Raw genomic sequence first — 16873 nt, forward strand, 5'->3', positions numbered from 1 at the left:
AAATTTCGAGCCGGCGTTTTTTATCCGCGTACTTGACCGCCGGCGACCTGAAGTTTGAACACATTAATTGCTGGAGGAGAGAGCGACGAAAGAAACGAAAGTACATGGCGAAGGAAACTAACCCGGTGAGCACAGCACGGACGCGTTTCGGCGGCGGCGGCGGCGACGGCGAGCCCACTTGGTTTCTGGGGCGTCTCTCGAAATTTCGAGCCGGCGTTTTTTCTCCGCGTACTTGACCGCCGACGACCTGAATTTTGAAGACATTGCTGGAGGAGAGAGCGATGAACAAATGTTTGTTAGGTGGAGAGAGGAAGAAAGTGAATGGAACGAGAGAGTTTAGCGTTTTGCCCTTATAGTCATAGTCGCTAACCGTGACGCGGGAATGTTGGTCGTCGGCGTTTAATGGTCTCCCGCGTGGAAACCGAGGCGGCCACGAGGCAGCGGCTGGCCACGCGGCGTCCAGTCGCCTACGCCGCCGTAAATGAGGGTAGTTGCCTACCACCACCAGGTGACATGCACCTTTTGCATGTCACCGTGTGACATGCGGCCTAAATTCAAATTTAAAACATTGCGAAAAAAATCATGCATCCGGTGACATGCCCATGGCATGCCACCGATGAAGAGTTTCGTGCCATGCACTACGGCACTGCGCCGTCTTGGATCAGAAAATGAGCGAAGAATGAGGACGAGGCACTAGTTCAAATTTAGGATGAAGTTTAAGTTTTATTTTGGTTTAAATTAGATTAGAGGGAGTAGTACTCTTACTTTATTACTCGTACTTGTGTTAATGTAGTAGTATTATTATGGTGGTGTACTTGCGTTCATGTACTTGTTTCAGCTGTTTTGGTGAAGGAGACATGCATCACCTTTTTTGGTGATGTATCTAGTCGTCATGTAGCCCTTGTCAAATTCCTGCGATATGCTTGATGGGAGGGCTTGTTCACCCCATACTGATGGGAGCCCTTGTCAAATCGTAATCATAGCCAAAAGGCGCATTTTTTCCCGATATTACTCGATGCTTAAGGCGCGGGTGGTTGTGGTTCAGTTATCTCCCTAATTTGCACCTGCTTTCCCGTTTCCACTAGTCGAAAGTCGAAACCTGGCCACATTAACCCAAGATCCTGAAGCCGCCGCCTCAACCCTAGCCGCCTCCAGTTCTTCCTCCTCCATAGATTGGTTCCCCCTCCTCCGGTTGGCTTCGCCGGCGTCAGGAGGAGTGGGGAACCCGATCTATGCGTGGAGTTTCGAATAAAAGTACTGTTTTCATTAGATTATATTAGATTATGTTAGGATTTTGGTAGCCGCCTTCTTGTTGGTTTCCCCTCAATGGAGATGGCATCGTCTGCAATAAGTGATCTTCGGCCTTTCGTTCGGCGACGAGATCTTCTTCCCGGCATCAATGGTGGTCTTGAACGATCACAATTTTCTAGGTATGGGCCATTGGATCTTGCTTCGCCAGATCGATTTTGGATCTTCTGTCTTTGTTGCCGTGGGGAGGATTATCCTCGCAGTTTTTGTCCCGGCTGCTACGTCCTCGACAATGGTGATTCGTACTCTCGGCTCTCCATCGACGATGACAAAGCTAGTCGGTTATTATTCCCTGATATCCTGGTGTTGGTACTCTTGCCGATGTTGTATGACTGCTTTAATGGTTGCGTGCGTGCACGCAGCTTTGGCATTGCGGCTCAAAAAATCATGGGAGAACTTTCATCGGTATCTACAGGTCTATGGTTAGTTATCTATTTTTGGCTGCCTTCAGAAAAGTACAAGATTGTGTTCTGGAAGAAGAAAAAATTGAAGACCTCGAAGATTTGTTACTATCTTTTAAACTTTATTTTGTAATCGTTGGAGTCAGTTCATGTATCTCTACCATGTACTATTTGTTGCTATGAATATATGTGGTATTGATTGTCAAAAAAAAAAAAACCAAGATCCTGAAAAACTGTTGGTCTATCCCGAGAAACGAGGAGGTTTAAGGAAACGAGGAGTCCAGCGCGTGCGGAAGGAGCTTTAATCGTGCGAGCATGCAGGGGCAAAATGAGGAAACTAGCGATTACTTTCTCTCCTGCCAGTCTTATACCTTAATAAATGGGCAAACTGAGCACGTTGTAGCTAATCCTTTTATTAATTATAAGCAGCTATATTAGTCAATAAGATTGCCTTATGTTTTTCCTCGATTTCGCCAAGCCCTTATTTGTAACCCGCAGAAGGAGCTCAGACGGGGAGGATTCCAGTTTAGTTGACCGTTCCGTGCTGACGTGTGGGGCTAGTAGAAAGGGACCGCGTGGGACAGGACGAGACCGCGTTTGGTTGTACGTGAGCAGGAGCTGGGTTCTGTCTCTCTCGGCGCGAATTGGCATTTTTAAGAGCACCTTTTCCCCCTCTGTCTCTTTGTCTTTATTAACCAAATTAGTATCAAATCTAGAGAAGCTTGCATTTCTGTCTTTCTTCAATTATTTGTGCCTTTTGGCCCTCGTTGTTTGCCCAATATGGCAGCAAATCTAGTACTCCCTCTGGTCCATATGTATGTAGTTAAATCTAGAAGCAAATCTCCAGGGTAATGTACGACAAATTCACAGTCATAGTAAATCTAGAAAACATAGTAGGGCCAACAAAATATAGTAGAATAGGGATCCCTCCATAGATAATAAGCCGCATACACAGCAGCCAACATAGTAACAGGTTCGAGGTTCTTCACAACACCATCATACTAACAACATAACAACAAGGGATCCCTAGCTAACAACAAAATAGAAGCTGCTTTGCAGCAGCAGCACACGTCCAGGACTCCGCCTACCCCATCTGCCTCTGCCTCCACTTGTTGCTCCCCTTGGGAGCCTTGGGCTTGAGTGGAGGCATGCGCCCGGCGGAGATCTCCACCCGCTGGACGCTGCGGAGGTGCATGCCGAGCGCCTTGTGCTTGGCGCGGAAGGAGTAGGGGTTCACCGACGCGCCGACCTTGGGGAAGATGTTGCCGATGTTCTCGGCATGCGTGAGGAGGCAATTGAAGTCAGTGCCGCCGAGTCTTTTAGTGCGAAGGGGCACACCTGTAGACACCCTTGGCGACGTCGAGGTAGGAGACGTCTTGGCCGACCTGCAGCCTCCGCGGCATCTGGCGAGTCTTGGTGTGATGGTCCTCGTCGTTTGCCCGACGTCGCTGGGGAACACCTGATCCATATCAAACTGGAACTTGAGTGAAGGAGTTGCAACGATGTCTAACGTGCATGATAACAAAGTAAGGAAAAACAGAGCCAGCCTCAGTTAGAGTGGAGACGATTATATGTCTACAGGGATGGTGTTAGCGAACCAAAGCTCATGCACAACAGATTTGTACACAGCAATGGTTCGCTGAACCCACTCTGTAAAAATTTGTGCCCAACGATTCATCATAGGCAAAGAAACAGATTCCAGATTATTTGCAAAATTAAACGGTTTATATCTTTTGACTCGTGCATAAAATAACCGATTGAGAACCCAAGCTTACAGGCACAAATTAACCGATTGAGATCACATTATTCCTTGCATAAATTAACCGAACGGCCGAACTCCAAATCTTCGACGAAATCAAGAAGGGGTCAAAGCAAAATGGAATAAAATCGGCGCAAATATTAACCCAGTACTCATCCATCTACAGATCGGCACTAATAGTTACTAGGGAACCAGCAAAAATAGGGTTCAAAGAGGAATGGGGAACAAAAAAAGGGAGCAAACCATAGTTACCTCGTTCCATGGGTCGTCCATGCAGGTGTCGTAGGGGTTCGGAGGCGGGATGTACAGCACCACCTCCTAGCGGTCCCTTCCCGGCGGGAGCCGACCGCCACCGGCGGCGGCGAGGGCGGGGGAGGGGCCGGCATCGAAGAGGGACGCGACGCGCTTGCAGCCGACCGCGTCATGGACGCTGGGATTCGCATTCTCCTTGCACATCATCTCGCCGGCGAGAGAGGGAGAGGGTTTTTCTCTTTGGAGAAGATGATGATGGGACGTGAGAGGAGGCGTTGCATCAGCTAGTGAGAGAGACGAGAGAGAGTGCGAGGAGGCGTCTATAAAGGCGAGGGTGGTTAATGCGACCCGCGTCCTACGCGTCCACCATTTAACGTACGCACGTCTTGGGTTTCGCAACGCGACACGCGTCCATGATTGCACGTCTTCGACTTCTGCACCGCGACTCGCGTCGATGCCCGTCAACAATTGCACGTCTTCCACTACGCACCGCAACACGCGTACTCGATTCTAACCCTGGAAATTTAGATATACTCTCGAGTCTTATACCGTAGCATTTTTGTGTGCTCGGTTTTCCCATTGAGTACTAATGCGGCTAGTGCAATATACTCAGTTTTACCTCAAGTGCCTGGTCAACAGAGAGTCAACAAATGGGATTAACTAGTTAAATGAGTCAACAAATGGGATTATCGGTTCGTTTTCACGTGTTAAACTTGTCTAAATATTGGTCAAACCTAGGATTTGACCAAGATTCAAATAAATGAGAAAATTAAAAAAAAACGAGAAAAATGAAAAACCAAAGCACATAGTCTTCTTATGTCATATAGTAAGCATTAAAGGTGATAAACAAGGTCTAGACATATTCAAACCATACAAATCATGTATCTACCCCCTAACCCCTAAACTCTGTCTTATGAAGTCAAGCATGAAGAGAAGTGGTTTTGGGTTTCAAACATGGAAATTTCAAAAACCTCCCAAAAACTTCATTTTAGAGTGACTAAGAATGATACATGCTTCCCTTTTCATTTTCATGTTTTAAACTTGTTTAAATCTTGGTCAAACCTAGGATTTGACCAAGATTCAAATGCGAGAAAATTAAAAAAACAGAAAAATGAAAAACCAAAGCACATAGTCTTCTTATGTCATATAGTAAGCATTAAAGGTGATAAACAAGGTCTAGACATATTCAAACCATACAAATCATGTATCTACCCCTAACCCCTAAACTTTGTCTTATGAAGTCAAGCATGAAGAGAAGTGGTTTTGGGTTTCAAACATGGAAATTTCAAAAACCTCCCAAAAACTTCATTTTAGAGTGACTAAGAATGATACATGCTTCCCTTTTCATTTTCATGTTTTAAACTTGTTTAAATCTTGGTCAAACCTAGGATTTGACCAAGATTCAAATGGGCATCAAAATTTAAAAAAATCAGAAAAATGAAAAACCAAAGCACATAGTTTTCTTATGCCATATAGTAAGCATTCAAGTTGATAAACAAGGTCTATACATATTTAAACCAGACAAATCATGTATCTATACCCCTAAACCTTAAACTATGTCTTATGAAGTCTAGCATGAAGAGAAGTCGTTTTGGGTTTCAAACATGGAAATTTCAAGAACATCCCAAAAGCTTCATTTTAGTGTGACTAAGAAGGATCAAGGCTTAGCTTTTCATTTTCATGTTTTAAACTTGTTTAAATCTTGGTCAAATATAGGTTTGACCAAGATTCAAATGGGCATAAAATAAAAATATAGAAAAACGAAAAACCAAAGCACATAGTCTTCTTATGTCATATAGTAAGCATTAAAGTTGATAAACAAGGTATAGTCTTATTCAAACTAGACAAATCATGTATCTACCCGCTAACCCCTAAACTCTGTCTTATGAAGTCTAGCATGAAGAGAAGTCGTTTTGGGTTCAAACATGGAAATTTCAGGAACATCCCAAAAGCTTCATTTTAGTGTGACTAAGAAGGATCAAGGCTTACCTTTTCATTTTCATGTTTTAAACTTGTTTAAATCCTGGTTAAATCTAGGATTTGACCAAGATTCAAATGGGCATAAAATAGAAAAATAGAAAAATGAAAAACCAAAGCACATAGTCTTCTTATGTCATATAGTAAGCATTAAAGTTGATAAACAAGGTCTAGACTTATTCAAACTAGACAAATCATGTATCTATCCGCAAACCCCTAAACTCTACCTTATGAAGTCAAGCATGAAGAGAAGTGCATGGTTTTGGGTTTCAAACATGGAAATTTCAAAAAACTCCCAAAAAATTCATTTTAGAGTGACTAAGAAGGATACATGCTTCCCTTTTCATTTTCATGTTATATACTTGTTTAAATCTTGGTCAAACCTAGGATTTTACCAAGATTCAAATGTGCATCAAAATTCCAAAAAAAATCAGAAAAATGAAAAAACAAAGCACGTAGTTTTCTTATGTCATATAGTAAGCATTAAAGTTGATAAACAAGGTCTAGACATATTCAAACAAGAAAAATCATCTGTCTACCCCTAACCCTAAACTATGTCTTATGTAGTCAAGCATGAAGAGAAGTGCTTTTGGGTTTCAAACATGGAAATTTCAAAAACCACCCAAAAGCTTTATTTTAGAGTGACTAAGAAGGATCCATGCTTATCTTTTCATTTTCATATTTTAAACTTGTTTAAATCATTGTCAAACCTAGGATTTGACCAAGATTCAAATGGGCATAAAATTAAAAAAATCAGAAAAATGAAAAACTAAAGCACATAGTCTTCTTATGTCATATATATAGTAAGCATTTAAAAGATGATAAATAAGGTCTAGACAATTCAAATAATACAAATCATGTATCTACCCCTAACCCTAAACTCTATCTTATGAAGTCAAGCATGAAGAGAAGTGGTTTTTGGTTTCAAACAAGAAAATTTCAAAAACCTCCCAAAAGCTTCATTTTAATTAGACTAACTTATTAATTATGAAGGATCCAGGATTGATTACATTTTCATTGTCATGTTTTAAACTTGTTTAAATCTTGGTCAAACCTGGGATTTGACCAAGATTCGAATGGGCATAAAAATTAAGAAAAAAATCGTAAGAATGAAAAACCAAAGCACATAGCCTTCTTATGTCATATAGTAAGCATTCAAATTGATAAACAAGGTCTAGACATGTTCAAACCAGAAAAATCATGTATCTACCCCGAACCCTAAACTATGTCTTATGAAGTCAAGCATGCATGAAGAGAAGTGGTTTTGGGTTTCAAACATGAAAATTTCAAAAACCTCCCAAAAGCTTCATTTTAGAGCGACTAATAAGGATCGATGCTTACCTTTTCATTTTCATGTTTTTACTTATTTGAATCTTGGTCAAATCCTAGGTTTGACCAAGATTTAAACAAGTTTAAAACATGAAAATGCAATGGGAAGTGTGTATCCTTCTTAGTCAGTCTAAAATGAAGCTTTTGGGATGTTCTTGAAATTTCCATGTTTGAAACCCAAAACCACTTAAGACAGAGTTTTTGGTTAGGTGTAGATACATGATTTTTCTTGTTTGAATATGTCTAGACCTTCTTTATCAACTTGAATGCTTATGACATAAGAAGGCTATATATGTGCTTTGGTTTTCCATTTTTTTTTCATTTTTATGCCCATTTAAATATTGGACAAATCCTAGGTTTGACCAAGGTTTAATCAAGTTTAAAACATGACAATGAAAAGGTAAGCATGAATCCTTTCTTAGTCACTCTAAAATGAAGGTACTTGAAATTTTTATGTTTGAAACACAAAACCCCAGTTCTCTTCATATGTTTGACTTCATAAGAGAGAGTTTAGGGTTAGGGGTAGATATGATTGATACGTCTCCGACGTATCGATAATTTCTTATGTTCCATGCCACATTATTGATGTTATCTACATGTTTTATGCACACTTTATGTCATATTCGTGCATTTTCTGGAACTAACCTATTAACAAGATGCCGAAGTGCCGATTCTTTGTTTTATGCTGTTTTTGGTTTCAGAAATCCTAGTAAGGAAATATTCTCGGAATTGGACGAAATCAAAGCCCAGGGGCCTATTTTTCCACGAAGCTTCCAGAAGTCCGAAGACGAAACGAAGAGGGGCCACGAGGCAGCCAGAGCATAGGGCGGCGTGGCCCCTGCCCTGGCCACGCGGCCCTATGGTCTGGGCACCTCGCGCCGCCTCTTGAACTACCCTTCCGCCTACTTAAAGCCTCAGTGACGAAACCCCCAGTACCGAGAGCCACGATACGGAAAACCTTCCAGAGACGCCGCCAACACCGATCCCATCTCGGGGGATCCAGGAGATCGCCTCCGGCACCCTGCCGGAGAGGGGAATCATCTCCCGGAGGACTCTACGCCGCCATGGTCGCCTCCGGTGTGATGTGTGAGTAGTCTACCCCTGGACTATGGGTCCATAGCAGTAGCTAGATGGTTGTCTTCTCCCCATTGTGCTATCATTGTCGGATCTTGTGAGCTGCCTAACATGATCAAGATCATCTATCTGTAATTCTATATGTTGCGTTTGTTGGGATCCGATGAATAGAGAATACTTGTTATGTTGATTATCAAAGTTATATCTACGTGTTGTTTATGATCTTGCATGCTTTCCGTTACTAGTAGATGCTCTGGCTAAGTAGATGCTTGTAACTCCAAGAGGGAGTACTTATGCTCGATAGTGGGTTCATGCTGCATTGACACAGGACGATGTGAGAAAGTTCTAAGGTTGTGTTGTGCTGTTGCCACTAGGGATAAAACATTGATGCTATGTCTAAGGATGTAGTTGTTGATTACATTACGCACCATACTTAATGCAATTGTCTATTGCTTTGCAACTTAATACTGGAGGGGGTTCGGATGATAACCTGAAGGTGGACTTTTTAGGCATAGATGCAGTTGGATGGCGGTCTATGTACTTTGTCGTAATGCCCAATTAAATCTCACTATACTCATCATGATATGTATGTGCATGGTCATGCCCTCTTTATTTGTCAATTGCCCAACTGTAATTTGTTCACCCAACATGCTGTTTGTCTTATGGGAGAGACACCTCTAGTGAACTGTGGACCCCGGTCCAATTCTCTTTACTGAAATACAATCTACTGCAATACTTGTTCTACTGTTTTCTGCAAACAATCATCTTCCACACAATACGGTTAATCCGTTGTTACAGCAAGCCGGTGAGATTGACAACCTCACTGTTTCGTTGGGGCAAAGTACTTTGGTTGTGTTGTGCAGGTTCCACGTTGGCGCCGGAATCCCTGGTGTTGCGCCGCACTACATCCCGCCGCCATCAACCTTCAACGTGCTTCTTGGCTCCTCCTGGTTCGATAAACCTTGGTTTCTTTCTGAGGGAAAACTTGCTGCTGTGCGCATCATACCTTCCTCTTGGGGTTCCCAACGAACGTGTGAGTTACACGCCATCAAGCATATTTTACGCGCCGTTGCCGGGGAGATCAAGACACGCTGCAAGGGGAGTCTCCACTTCTCAATCTCTTTACTTTGTTTTTGTCTTGCTTAGTTTTATTTACTACTTTGTTTGCTGCACCAAATCAAAATACAAAAAAATTAGTTGCTAGTTTTACTTTGTTTGCTATCTTGTTTATTATATCAAAAACACAAAAAAATTAGTTTACTTGCATTTACTTTATCTAGTTTGCTTTATTGTCTTGCACTCTATATTAAAAATACAAAAAAATTAGTTATTTTTTACCATGTCTAGCTCTGAACCTGTTACTTCTTCGCCTGAAGAATTAGTCTTCACTTTTAAACAAGGGGATGAGGAGAGTTTTAAGGATGCTTGGTCTAGAATTTTTACTTCTTATCGTAAAACTGAACCTCAAATGACTCTAAGTTTGCTCCTTAGTAATTTTTATTTTGGTCTTATGGTTCGCTATAGATATGCTTTGGATACTTTAGTGGGAGGAGATTTCCTTCATTGCAATGGGGATCAAGCTTTTAATGCCATAAAGAAGTTGGTTGCATCACATGATTCAGCTAATAACTTTGATTCAGCCCTCACTAGCATATATAGTAGATTAAATAATCTCGAGATAAGTACATCTCGCTTGAATGATAACTATTGCCACGTTCGTAATCGTCTTGAACAAGTTTTAGTGAACTCTAAACTCTCATTGTGGGATCCTGCTATTAAAATTGTTATCGGTGATCGAACTCTCCATGCCTACTGTGATATTATGTATGAATTTTGCCTTATGCCTGAAAGTATTTATAAATCTTTGAAACTTTGGGGAATTGATGAAGGAGGAGAAGAAATAACTCTCATTGATAACTCTACTATAATTCCTAAAGGAATAGCCGCAGGTGTGCATACAAACATTCTTGGAAGAACAATATCCATTGATTATCTTGTTGTTGAAACAGGAAAACTCACACTCGGAAGATCCCTGCTGAAACTATTGGGAGCAGTCATTGATGTTGGAGAAGGCACTCTGAAATTTACCTCTATACCGGGGGGAAATCATATATTTCCTAAACCAAAGGGAAAGAAAAACAATAAGAAAGGTAAGGGTAAAGCCCAAGGTAAGGTTGACACACCATCTCTTGATAATACTTGATACACACTTTCTGCGCCTAGCTGAAAGGCGTTAAAGAAAAGCGCTTATGGGAGACAACCCATGTTTTTACCTACAGTACTTTGTTTTTATTTTGTGTCTTGGAAGTTTTTTACTACTGTAGCAACCTCTCCTTATCTTAGTTTTGTGTTTTGTTGTGCCAAGTTAAGCCGTTGATAGAAAAGTAAGTACTAGATTTGGATTACTGCGCAGTTCCAGATTTCTTTGCTGTCACGAATCTGGGTCTACCTCCCTGTAGGTAGCTCAGAAAATTAAGCCAATTTACGTGCATGGTCCTCAGATATGTACGCAACTTTCATTCAATTTGAGCATTTTCATTTGAGCAAGTCTGGTGCCATTTTAAAATTTGTCAATACGAGCTGTTCTGTTTTGACAGATTCTGCCTTTTATTTCGCATTGCCTCTTTTGCTATGTTGGATGAATTTCTTTGATCCACTAATGTCCAGTAGCATTATGCAATGTCCAGAAGTGTTAAGAATGATTGTGTCACCTCTGAATATGTTAATTTTTATTGTGCACTAACCCTCTAATGAGTTGTTTCGAGTTTGGTGTGGAGGAAGTTTTCAAGGATCAAGAGAGGAGTATGATGCAACATGATCAAGGAGAGTGAAAGCTCTAAGCTTGGGGATGCCCCGGTGGTTCACCCCTGCATATTTTAAGAAGACTCAAGCGTCTAAGCTTGGGGATGCCCAAGGCATCCCCTTCTTCATCGACAACATTATCAGGTTCCTCCCCTGAAACTATATTTTTATTCCATCACATCTTATGTGCTTTTTCTTGGAGCGTCGGTTTGTTTTTGTTTTTTGTTTTGTTTGAATAAAATGGATCCTAGCATTCACTTTATGGGAGAGAGACACGCTCCGCTGTAGCATATGGACAAGTATGTCCTTGGTTTCTACTCATAGTATTCATGGCGAAGTTTCTCCTTCGTTAAATTGTTATATGGTTGGAATTTGAAAATGATAATGTAGTAATTGCTATAAATGTCTTGGGTAATGTGATACTTGGCAATTGTTGTGCTCATGTGTTAAGCTCTTGCATCATATGCTTTGCACCCATTAATGAAGAAATACATAGAGCATGCTAAAATTTGGTTTGCATATTTGGTTTCTCTAAGGTCTAGATAATTTCTAGTATTGAGTTTGAACAACAAGGAAGACGGTGTAGAGTCTTATAATGTTTTCAATATGTCTTTTATGTGAGTTTTGCTGCACCGGTTCATCCTTGTGTTTGTTTCAAATAAGCCTTGCTAGCCTAAACCTTGTATCGAGAGGGAATACTTCTCATGCATCCAAAATACTTGAGCCAACCACTATGCCATTTGTGTCCACCATACCTACCTATTACATGGTATTTTCCGCCATTCCAAAGTAAATTGCTTGAGTGCTACCTTTAAAATTCCATCATTCACCTTTGCAATATATAGCTCATGGGACAAATAGCTTAAAAACTATTGTGGTATTGAATATGTAATTATGCACTTTATCTCTTATTAAGTTGCTTGTTGTGCGATAACCATGTTCACTGGGGACGCCATCAACTATTCATTGTTGAATTTCATGTGAGTTGCTATGCATGTCCGTCTTGTCTGAAGTAAGAGAGATCTACCACCTTATGGTTAAGCATGCATAATGTTAGAGAAGAACATTGGGCCGCTAACTAAAGCCATGATCCATGGTGGAAGTTTCAGTTTTGGACATATATCCTCAATCTCAAATGAGAAAATTATTAATTGTTGTTACATGCTTATGCATAAAAGAGGAGTCCATTATCTATTGTCTATGTTGTCCCGGTATGGATGTCTAAGTTGAAGAATAATCAATAGCGAGAAATCCAATGCGAGCTTTCTCCTTAGACCTTTGTACAGGCGGCATAGAGGTACCCCTTTGTGACACTTGGTAAAAACATGTGCATTGTGATGATCCGGTAGTCCAAGCTAATTAGGACAAGGTGCGGGCACTATTAGTACACTATGCATGAGGCTTGCAACTTATAAGATATAATTTACATGATGCATATGCTTTATTACTACCGTTGACAAAATTGTTTCATGTTTTCAAAATCAAAGCTCTAACACAAATATAGCAATCGATGCTTTTACTTTCAATGTTGAGTCAGTTCACCTATTTCTCTCCACCTCAAGAAGAAAACACTTGTGTGAACTGTGCATTGATTCCTACATACTTGCTTATTGCACTTATTATATTACTCTATGTTGACAATATCCATGAGATATACATGTTACAAGTTGAAAGCAACCGCTGAAACTTAATCTTCTTTTGTGTTGCTTCAATGCTTTACTTTGAATTATTGCTTTATGAGTTAACTCTTATGCAAGACTTATTGATGCTTGTCTTGAAGTGCTATTCATGAAAAGTCTTTGCTATATGATTCACTTGTTTACTCATGTCATATACATTGTTTTGATCGCTGCATTCACTACATATGCTTTACAAATAGTATGATCAAGGTTATGATGGCATGTCACTCGAGAAATTATCTGTGTTATCGTTTTACCTGCTCGGGACGAGCAGAACTAAGCTTGGGGATGCTGATACGTCTCCGACGTATCGATAATTTCTTATGTTCCATGCCACATTATTGATGTTATCTACATGTTTTATGCACACTTTATGTCATATTCGTGCATTTTCTGGAACTAACCTATTAACAAGATGCCGAAGTGCCAGTTGCTATTTTCTGCTGTTTTTGGTTTCAGAAATCCTAGTAAGGAAATATTCTCGGAATTGGACGAAATCAAAGCCCAGGGGCCTATTTTTTCACGAAGCTTCCAGAAGTCCGAAAACGAAACGAAGAGGGGCCACGAGGCAGCCAGAGCATAGGGCGGCGCGGCACCTGCCCTGGCCGCGCAGCCCTATGGTCTGGGCACCTCGCGCCGCCTCTTGACCTACCCTTCCGCCTACTTAAAGCCTCCGTGACGAAACCCCCAGTACCGAGAGCCACGATACGGAAAACCTTCCAGAGATGCCGCCAACGCCGATCCCATCTCGGGGGATCCAGGAGATCGCCTCCGGCACCCTGCCGGAGAGGGGAATCATCTCCCGGAGGACTCTACGCCGCCATGGTCGCCTCCGGTGTGATGTGTGAGTAGTCTACCCCTGGACTATGGGTCCATAGCAGTAGCTAGATGGTTGTCTTCTCCCCATTGTGCTATCATTGTCGGATCTTGTGAGCTGCCTAACATGATCAACATCATCTATCTGTAATTCTATATGTTGCGTTTGTTGGGATCCGATGAATAGAGAATACTTGTTATGTTGATTATCAAAGTTATATCTACGTGTTGTTTATGATCTTGCATGCTTTCCGTTACTAGTAGATGCTCTGGCCAAGTAGATGCTTGTAACTCCAAGAGGGAGTACTTATGCTCGATAGTGGGTTCATGCCTGCATTGACACAGGGACGATGTGACAGAAAGTTCTAAGGTTGTGTTGTCTTTGTTGCCACTAGGGATAAAACATTGATGCTATGTCTAAGGATGTAGTTGTTGATTACATTACGCACCATACTTAATGCAATTGTCTGTTGCTTTGCAACTTAATCTTTGGAGGGGTTCGGATGATAACTTTGAAGGTGGACTTTTTAGGCATAGATGCAGTTGGATGGCGGTCTATGTACTTTGTCGTAATGCCCAATTAAATCTCACTATACTCATCATGATATGTATGTGCATGGTCATGCCCTCTTTATTTGTCAATTGCCCAACTGTAATTTGTTCACCCAACATGCTGTTTGTCTTATGGGAGAGACACCTCTAGTGAACTGTGGACCCCGGTCCAATTCTCTTTACTGAAATACAATCTACTACAATACTTGTTCTACTGTTTTCTGCAAACAATCATCTTCCACACAATACGGTTAATCCTTTGTTACAGCAAGCCGGTTAGATTGACAACCTCACTGTTTCGTTGGGGCAAAGTACTTTGGTTGTGTTGTGCAGGTTCCACGTTGGCGCCGGAATCCCTGGTGTTGTGCCGCACTACATCCCGCCGCCATCAACCTTCAACGTGCTTCTTGGCTCCTCCTGGTTCGATAAACCTTGGTTTCTTTCTGAGGGAAAACTTGCTGCTGTGCGCATCATACCTTCCTCTTGGGGTTCCCAACGAACGTGTGAGTTACACGCCATCAATGATACATGATATTTCTGGTTTGAATATGTCTAGACCTTGTTTATCAACTTGAATGCTTACTATATGACATAAGAAGGCTATATATGTGCTTTGGTTTTTCATTTTTTTTTTTTTGAATTTTTACGCCCGTTTGAATCTTGGTCAAATCCTAGGTTTGACCAAGGTTAAAACAAGTTTAAAACATGGCAATGAAAAGGTAAGCATTGATCCTTCTTAGTCACTCTAAAATGAAGCTTTTGGGAGGTTTGTGAAATTTCCATGTTTGAAACCCAAAATCACTTCTCCTCATACTTAACTTCATAAGACAGAGTTTGGGGTTAGGGGGTAGATACATGTTTTGTGTGGTTTGAATATGTCTAGACCTTGTTTATCAACTTGAATGCTTACTATATGACATAAGAATACTATGTGCTTTGGTTTTTCATTTTTCTGATTTTTTAATTGTTAAACCCATTTGAATCTTGGTCAAATCCTAGGTTTGAGCAAGATTTAAACAAGTTTAATACATGAAATTGGAAAGCTAAGCATGAATCATTCTTAGTCACTCTAAAAATCTTTCGGTCTGCAGAAGAGTCGAATCTGCAATCAGTAGTTACAAAAGCGACCCACCTTAGGGATGGATAATAAGACTTGGGCAATATAAACGTTGATACTTACTTTGTGATACTAAAATATATGTACCTAGACATATTTCAGTTGTAGATACATCCATTTTAACATCAAGTAATATGGATCGGAGGACTAGCTAAAGAACAATGAGAGGCAGTGTTTCTCTCCCCCAGCCTACTTGGCGGAGTGGCCCTCCATCAGGACGTACAGGTGGTGATTCCGCTTCTCTCGTTGGAATTCCTTATCCCCCAGCCTACTCGGCGACGTGCGCTCCTCAGTGACCTGCGCGAGGGCGCCTCGGCGACCTACGCAAAGGTGGCTGGACTCGGAGCGCATCGACTTCCTTCTGCGGTGCCTGGATTGGATCGACCATCCCGCGTGTTGATACGTCTCCGACGTATCGATAATTTCTTATGTTCCATGCCACATTATTGATGTTATCTACATGTTTTATGCACACTTTATGTCATATTCGTGCATTTTCTGGAACTAACCTATTAACAAGATGCCGAAGTGCCGATTCTTTGTTTCTGCTGTTTTTGGTTTCAGAAATCCTAGTAAGGAAATATTCTCGGAATTGGACGAAATCAACGCCCAGGGGCCTATTTTTCCACGAAGCTTCCAGAAGTCCGAAGACGAAACGAAGTGGGGCCACAGGGTGCCCAAACCCTAGGGCGGCGCGGCCCCTCCCCTTGGCCGCGCCGCCCTGTCATCTGGGGCCCCTGTGCCCCCTCCTGACTTGCCCTTCCGCCTACTTAAAGCCTCCGTGACGAAACCCCCAGTACCGAGAGCCACGATACGGAAAACCTTCCAGAGACGCCGCCAACGCCGATCCCATCTCGGGGGATCCAGGAGATCGCCTCCGGCACCCTGCCGGAGAGGGGAATCATCTCCCGGAGGACTCTACGCCGCCATGGTCGCCTCCGGTGTGATGTGTGAGTAGTCTACCCCTGGACTATGGGTCCATAGCAGTAGCTAGATGGTTGTCTTCTCCCCATTGTGCTATCATTGTCGGATCTTGTGAGCTGCCTAACATGATCAAGATCATCTATCTGTAATTCTATATGTTGCGTTTGTTGGGATCCGATGAATAGAGAATACTTGTTATGTTGATTATCAAAGTTATATCTACGTGTTGTTTATGATCTTGCATGCTTTCCGTTACTAGTAGATGCTCTGGCCAAGTAGATGCTTGTAACTCCAAGAGGGAGTACTTATGCTCGATAGTGGGTTCATGCTGCATTGACACAGGACGATGTGAGAAAGTTCTAAGGTTGTGTTGTGCTGTTGCCACTAGGGATAAAACATTGATGCTATGTCTAAGGATGTAGTTGTTGATTACATTACGTACCATACTTAATGCAATTGTCTGTTGCTTTGCAACTTAATACGGAGGGTTCGGATGATAACACGAAGGTGGACTTTTAGGCATAGATGCAGTTGGATGGCGGTCTATGTACTTTGTCGTAATGCCCAATTAAATCTCACTATACTCATCATGATATGTATGTGCATGGTCATGCCCTCTTTATTTGTCAATTTCCCAACTGTAATTTGTTCACCCAACATGCTGTTCGTCTTATGGGAGAGACACCTCTAGTGAACTGTGGACCCCGGTCCAATTCTCTTTACTGAAATACAATCTACTGCAATACTTGTTCTCTTGTTTCTGCAAACAATCATCTTCCACACAATACGGTTAATCCTTTGTTACAGCAAGCCGGTGAGATTGACAACCTCACTGTTTCGTTGGGGCAAAGTACTTTGGTTGTGTTGTGCAGGTTCCACGTTG

This window comes from Lolium perenne, chromosome 3 (genome assembly GCF_019359855.2).
Source record: "Lolium perenne isolate Kyuss_39 chromosome 3, Kyuss_2.0, whole genome shotgun sequence".
NCBI lineage: Eukaryota > Viridiplantae > Streptophyta > Magnoliopsida > Poales > Poaceae > Lolium > Lolium perenne.